A 6,074-nucleotide genomic window follows, 5' to 3' on the forward strand; every position below is an offset into this window, starting at 1 on the left:
AAGAAACAGCACACTCAAGTTGGGTTATTTGAAAAGGGTTCAGTAAAGGGGCTATTTACAGAGATGCAGGTGGGGTCAGTTAAAGCAACACAGGGTCCTAGTCTTAGTAAGTGAGGGGAGGTGTGAGGGGCAGTGGAAGGGAGCCTTCATTGGGCTAGAGTGGGAGGGGAGAGAGAGAGCGTGTGAGTGCTGTTTGGATAGAGATGTCTGATAGGAAATGTGGCCTTAGGAAGAAAGATAGATAGACAACCCTTATTGAACCAACAGGGAGGGAATCAGGTGAATAAATGACCTCCCCTCCCCTTCTCTTGCCCTTTGATCTCCTGCTAGTGACCAAACCCCACTGGCCAGTCCCAACTGGAAGACAGAGAGCTAGAGAGTCTGTTGAGTCCGCCAGTGCATGCCAATCTCTCGGACACAGAGGAGGGAAGAGAAGGTTGGGGGGTGTATCTGATGGGTCAAAGGAAAGCTATCCAGCACTTTTTTTCTCAGGAGTCAGTGAACAAATCCTCCTGTGCTTGCTTCCAGGACAGCAGAACTCAGAAGTGACCCTAAGAGCTGAATTTCACATTTTTGACTACCGAGAGTGCCACCTGCTGGTCCTGGTTGTCTCAGGGCTCAGCTGTTGGGCAATCTGATATTAGGTCCTGTCTATCTACTGCAGGAACTGCTGTACTAACTGAGGCACATGGTACCCTGGAAGCCTGAAGAGACCCTCAGCAAGGCACTGCTTTCTGCATGTGTTACTATAGTGACCCAAGTCCAGATCACCCCCAGACTGAGGACATCCTGCACTGTAAGTCTTATCTGGTAATAGTGGCTGTAGAAAGCCTCCTGTATGCAGCTGCTCCTCCTACAGGGGTTAGATGGGGTGCAGGGGGGAGCACCTTAATGCACACAAGCACTTCCCTAGGAAGCAAAGCATCTACCAGGATGGCTGGGCAGGGCAGATATTCCCATAACAGTGGTCTTACATCTGACAAGTCTCATTAAGAAGAGGTTACATCAGCACCTCTTCCCTTCCAGATGGGTCCTTGATCTTGGTTTAATTTTGAGAATTCAAATAGATGCATGGAAGAGCTCCACAGACCAAATCCCAAGTCTTAATCAAGCCCCAAGGTAGCCTATTATACATTCTCCTGGAAGTAATGGTTGTGAACTTGCTTCACATCTTCATAACTAAAAAGGGTCACTCAAAGGGCCCAGAACAAAGTTTGTACAAAGGTAAAATGATTTTTGCTACCTCAATAGATGCAGAAAAAGCATTTGACAAAATTCAACATCTCTTCATGATAAAATACTCAACAATTTAGGAATACAAAATCCTCAACCTGATAAAGAGCATCTGTGGATCCCACGGCAAATGTTCTACTTAACGGTGAAAGACTGAATGTTTCCTCTATGATCAGGAACAAGCAAGCATGTCTGTTCTCATCACTTGCATTCAGCATTCTACTGGAGATTCTAGCCAGGGCAATTAGACAAGAAAAAGAAATAAAGGCATCCAGATTAGAAAGGAATAAGTAAAACTATACTTCCAGATTATATGATGTTGTATACAGAAAATCTGAGACATCTACGATGACCCTATTAGAGCTGATAAATGAGTCCAGAAAGATTTCAGGCTACACGATCAACATACAAAAAGCAATTGTATTTCTATACACCAGCAGTGAACAATCTGAAAGGGAAATTAAGAAGAAAAATCCCATTTACAGCAGCATCGAAAAGAACAAAATAATTAGGAAAAAATTAATAAAAGAAATACAAAACTTATACTCTGAAGATGTATATATGGGATATTAGGAATTAAGAATACTCATCCTCCGCTGGGAGAAATGTAAACTGGTGTCACCTTTCTTGAAAGACAGTTTGGCATGATAGAATAAAACTGAATAGGCATATACCATACAGTTCTGCAATTTTATTCCTAGGTTAACACTCCAGGACATATGTACACAAATGTACGGGAAGTTGTGTTCATAATAGCTCCAAACTGGAAACATCCTGAATATCCATCAGCGATGAGATGGCTTAATAAATCATTGCATATTCAAATGATGAAACACAGTATAGCCAATAGTATGAATGAATTACAGCTATTGATACAAAGGCATATCAAAACCATAATGCTGATTAGAAGAATTACATCTATGTAATTCCCATTTCTTGTTTAAAAACAAGAAAATTAAGCAATATGTTTATAGTCTAAGGATATATACATGTATAATAAAACTATGCAGAAAAGCAAGAGAATGATTAACCAAAACTTCAAGATGATGTGTGTCAGAAGAGGCACAAAACGTCTTCTGGTAAACTGGCAATATTCTATTTTTAACCTATATATTGGACAGTGTGATGGTTAATTTTACGTGTCAACTTGACTGGGCTAAGAGGTGCCCAGGTAGCTTTTAAAACATTATGGGTGTTTCTGTGGGGGTGTTTCTAGAAGAGGTTAGCATTTTAATTGATAGACTGAGTAAAACATATGACCCTCACAAATGCAGGTGGGCATCATCCAGTACACTGAGGGCCTGAATATAACAAAATGGCAGAGGAAGGGTGAATTTGCTGTCTCTTTTGAGCTGGGACATCTGTCTTCTTTTACCCTTGGACATTGGGCTCTTGGTTCTCAGGTCTTTGGGCTTGGACTAGAACTATGCCACTGGCTTTCCTGGGCCTCCTGCTTGCAGAAAGTTGATCATGGTAGCAGACCACAGACTCCATAACTGAATGAGCCAATTCCTCATAATAAATCTTCTATATATCTATATATTTCCTATTGGTTCTGTTTTTCTGGAGAACCCTGACTAATACAGATGCACAAGTGTTTATTGTATTATTTTACCTTAAACTGTACATATGCATTTTATATACTTCTATGTGTATGATATATCATGCACACACACAGTTGGGATCTTTCCTACCTAATTTACAAGTCCCAGCAGCAGTGAGGGACTCAGGAAAGTGAGCTGGTGAAGCAGGAATGAGTAATGTCTGACATGCTAAGAATCTAAATTGACCTTGACTTTCATCTCCTCCAGCTTGGTTTACTTCTTAACTGGCTGCTAGTGTTTCTGCTGACGTTGCACCTGATGGTAACTATCACTGACACCAATGATGTTGTAGAATATTCCTTTATTGGCGTTAGGTTGTGAATACTCATTTTAGTTAAATTAAATCCACTTGAAACAGAACAAAAATACACTTTTGCCTATTTTTTATCATGTCTCTATCTCTTCTATCTTCTCTATCAGTGGCCAGTTGATTCAGACAACACTTTGATGACATACATTACCTATTTTCCTTCCCTCCCTCCCTCCCTTCCTTCCATCTTTCCTTCCTTCCTTCCTCCTTCCTCCCTCCCTCCCTCCCTCCCTTCCTTTCTTTCATTTAAACACACTCCAGATACATTTTCTCTTACCTTTTCATCAATACAGTAATGACAATAGTCTTTACAAGTATAAATTCTCCAGACGACTAAGTTTCTCCTCCAAATTCTCTTTGAATGGTAGATACTATTATGCTGCGTAACTCTGGTAAAGATAGCTTCTTCTTTTCTTTATCGTCTTGAAGAAAAGTTAGTTGAGTTTTCTTGGGTTAATTCAAAGTATGCCAGTGTTTCAAAACTTTTGCTCATGTGGTATACATTTTCTAAGTTTTCTTTACAGCATTCTTTTAAATGAATGAAAATTGCTGAGTTGCTCATTATTTGTCTCCTCTCCCTTACTCTTTCTTGGTTCTTCTCTGTAATAAATCCTTAGTTACCCTGAAGGGGCAGGGAAATATGGGTTTCAGCTTAATCAAACTTCCTTGTTGACTGAGGGTCATGATTAATGTCACCAGGAAATTTGAATATAACTAAGCCTTCAACAGTATCAGGAGACCTTCTGCAATTGCAGCTTCTTATTGACGATTCAGAAAACATGTCAAGATATTTCAGTGCTCTGGATCATCATTATGAATATCAATGATCATCCCATACGGTATTATTTTATTGATGCATTACAAATTACCCCAAAACTTAGCAGCTCTAAAACAAGTATTTATCATCTTACAGTTTCTGAAGACCAGGAATCTGGGACTGGCAGTTGAGCTCTTAGCGGGGCTGCAGTTTCATCTCAAAGCTCAACTCAGGGAGGATCTGCTTCCAAGCTTGCTCACATGGTTATTGGCAGGATTCGGGTCATCACCTGATGTTGACTGGAGACCTCAGTTCTTTGCTGTGTCTGCCTCTCTGAAGGCTGCCTGAGGGTCTTCATAACATGGTAGCTGGTTTCCTTCAGAATGAGTGATGAGAGAGAGGGGGAGAGAGCAAGAGAGAGAGAGAAATGAAAGCCACAACCTTTTATAACCTAGTTGTGGAAGTGACACGATCACTTCTGGAGCAATGTGGGAGGAGACTACACAGGTGTCAACATCAGGAGGTTGGGATTTTTGGAGGCCTTCTTGGAGGCTGGCTACCACAGACAGAATCTATAATGGAATAATTTTGCTTTTTTATTAATTTATTTTTTTGTTTTTATTTTTTTAGCTGCGCCTCGCAGCTTGTGGGATCTTAGTTCCCTGACCAGAGATTGAACCTGGGCCCACGGCAGTGAAAGCCCCACGTCTTAACCACTGGACTGCCAAGGAATTTCCGAATTTTGCTCTTTTTAAAAAAAAAATTCAATCCTGGTAAAACACATACATAAAATTTATCATCTTAACTATTTTGGAGTGTGCAGTTCAGCAGTGTTAAATATATTCACACTGTTGTGCAACAGATCTCCAGAACTTTTTCGTCTTGCAGAAGGGAGTGATTTTTTTAGAGCTGTATTTCTTATTGATCAAATGCTAGTGGATGGCATTACACTGTTTTTGGTGCTCTGTTTTGGTTTAGCTACTTATTCTTTCTACCTGTCTGAGGTATATATTGACTTATTAGCCCTGTTCTTCCCATGCTATACCCACACCCGTTGCCTTTGCCATGTGACTTGGCAGCTCCTCCCCCTAGAGCTGAGTGTAGTTTTCTGCTTCTTGACTCTGAGCTTGGCCATCTGATTGACTGGCTGATGGGATGTGGACAGAAGGGACAATGTGCATATTTTGAGCCTAGGCCTTAAGAAGCATCATATTTTTCTGTTTGTCCTCTTGTGCTTCTGTCATCACCTTGAGAAGAGTTTGCCCTCAGTAGCTGTTGTTCTCTGAATCAGAGCTCCAGACTTGACACACATAGAATTGGCCTGAGCCCAACCCACTCTGAAGAGCCACACCTGGCTGGACCTGCTGCTTAGAGCCAAGCCACCCAGCTGAGCTTAGTCTGGACCAGCAAAGTGCCGATTAACCTGCAAACACATGGGAGGGCTTAGCTGAGATTGGCAGGGCCACCTCCAGCCATGTGAGAAATAAACGCTGAACGTTGTATGCTGCTGATGTTTTGTGGTTGTTTGTTACAAAACATTATTGTAACATTAGATAATGAATATTCTGCCCCTTTCCACTCTGGTCTCTGTGCCAGTGAGTTCCCAAATACACTACACGCACACACACTCACATAGATCGGATTGATATTCCCTCTGCACTGTCATGGCCACCTGTCTGCTGTTTGAATTGACTTCATCAGGGTCCGGAAGTAGTCTATTCACTGAGAATGGGCAGGAAAAGAATAACAGTTTCTCCTAATTGCAGATGTGGGAAGCACCTCAAGAGGGTTTCTACTCCACACAGGGTTTCTGGAAAGCAGCTGATTTTGCCATGAATGTTTACCTTCCCTCTGGGGAGTAGAATCTCATCTGGGGAGTGCTCTGGGGCAGCGGATTTGGTGTGGTCCTGTTCTGTGCAAGATGGGGCACACTGATTAACTATGGGGTGGCTTGTGATTGATCACGATGGATTCAATATGGATGGATTTATCATGGGTTGTAATAACGTTTGCTTTATGTCTTGATTGTTACTTTATTTCTTTCATTTCAAGGGATCATTCATAACCATTTCCATAGCCTTTGTCTGTCCTCCTGCACCCCTTCCCCACTCCTCCTCAAGCACTGGTGTCTTGAGAAGGTGTGTCTGTAAACATATTTCACCTTTTATAG

This window comes from Mesoplodon densirostris, chromosome 6 (assembly GCF_025265405.1).
Source record: "Mesoplodon densirostris isolate mMesDen1 chromosome 6, mMesDen1 primary haplotype, whole genome shotgun sequence".
Taxonomy (NCBI): Eukaryota; Metazoa; Chordata; class Mammalia; order Artiodactyla; family Ziphiidae; genus Mesoplodon; species Mesoplodon densirostris.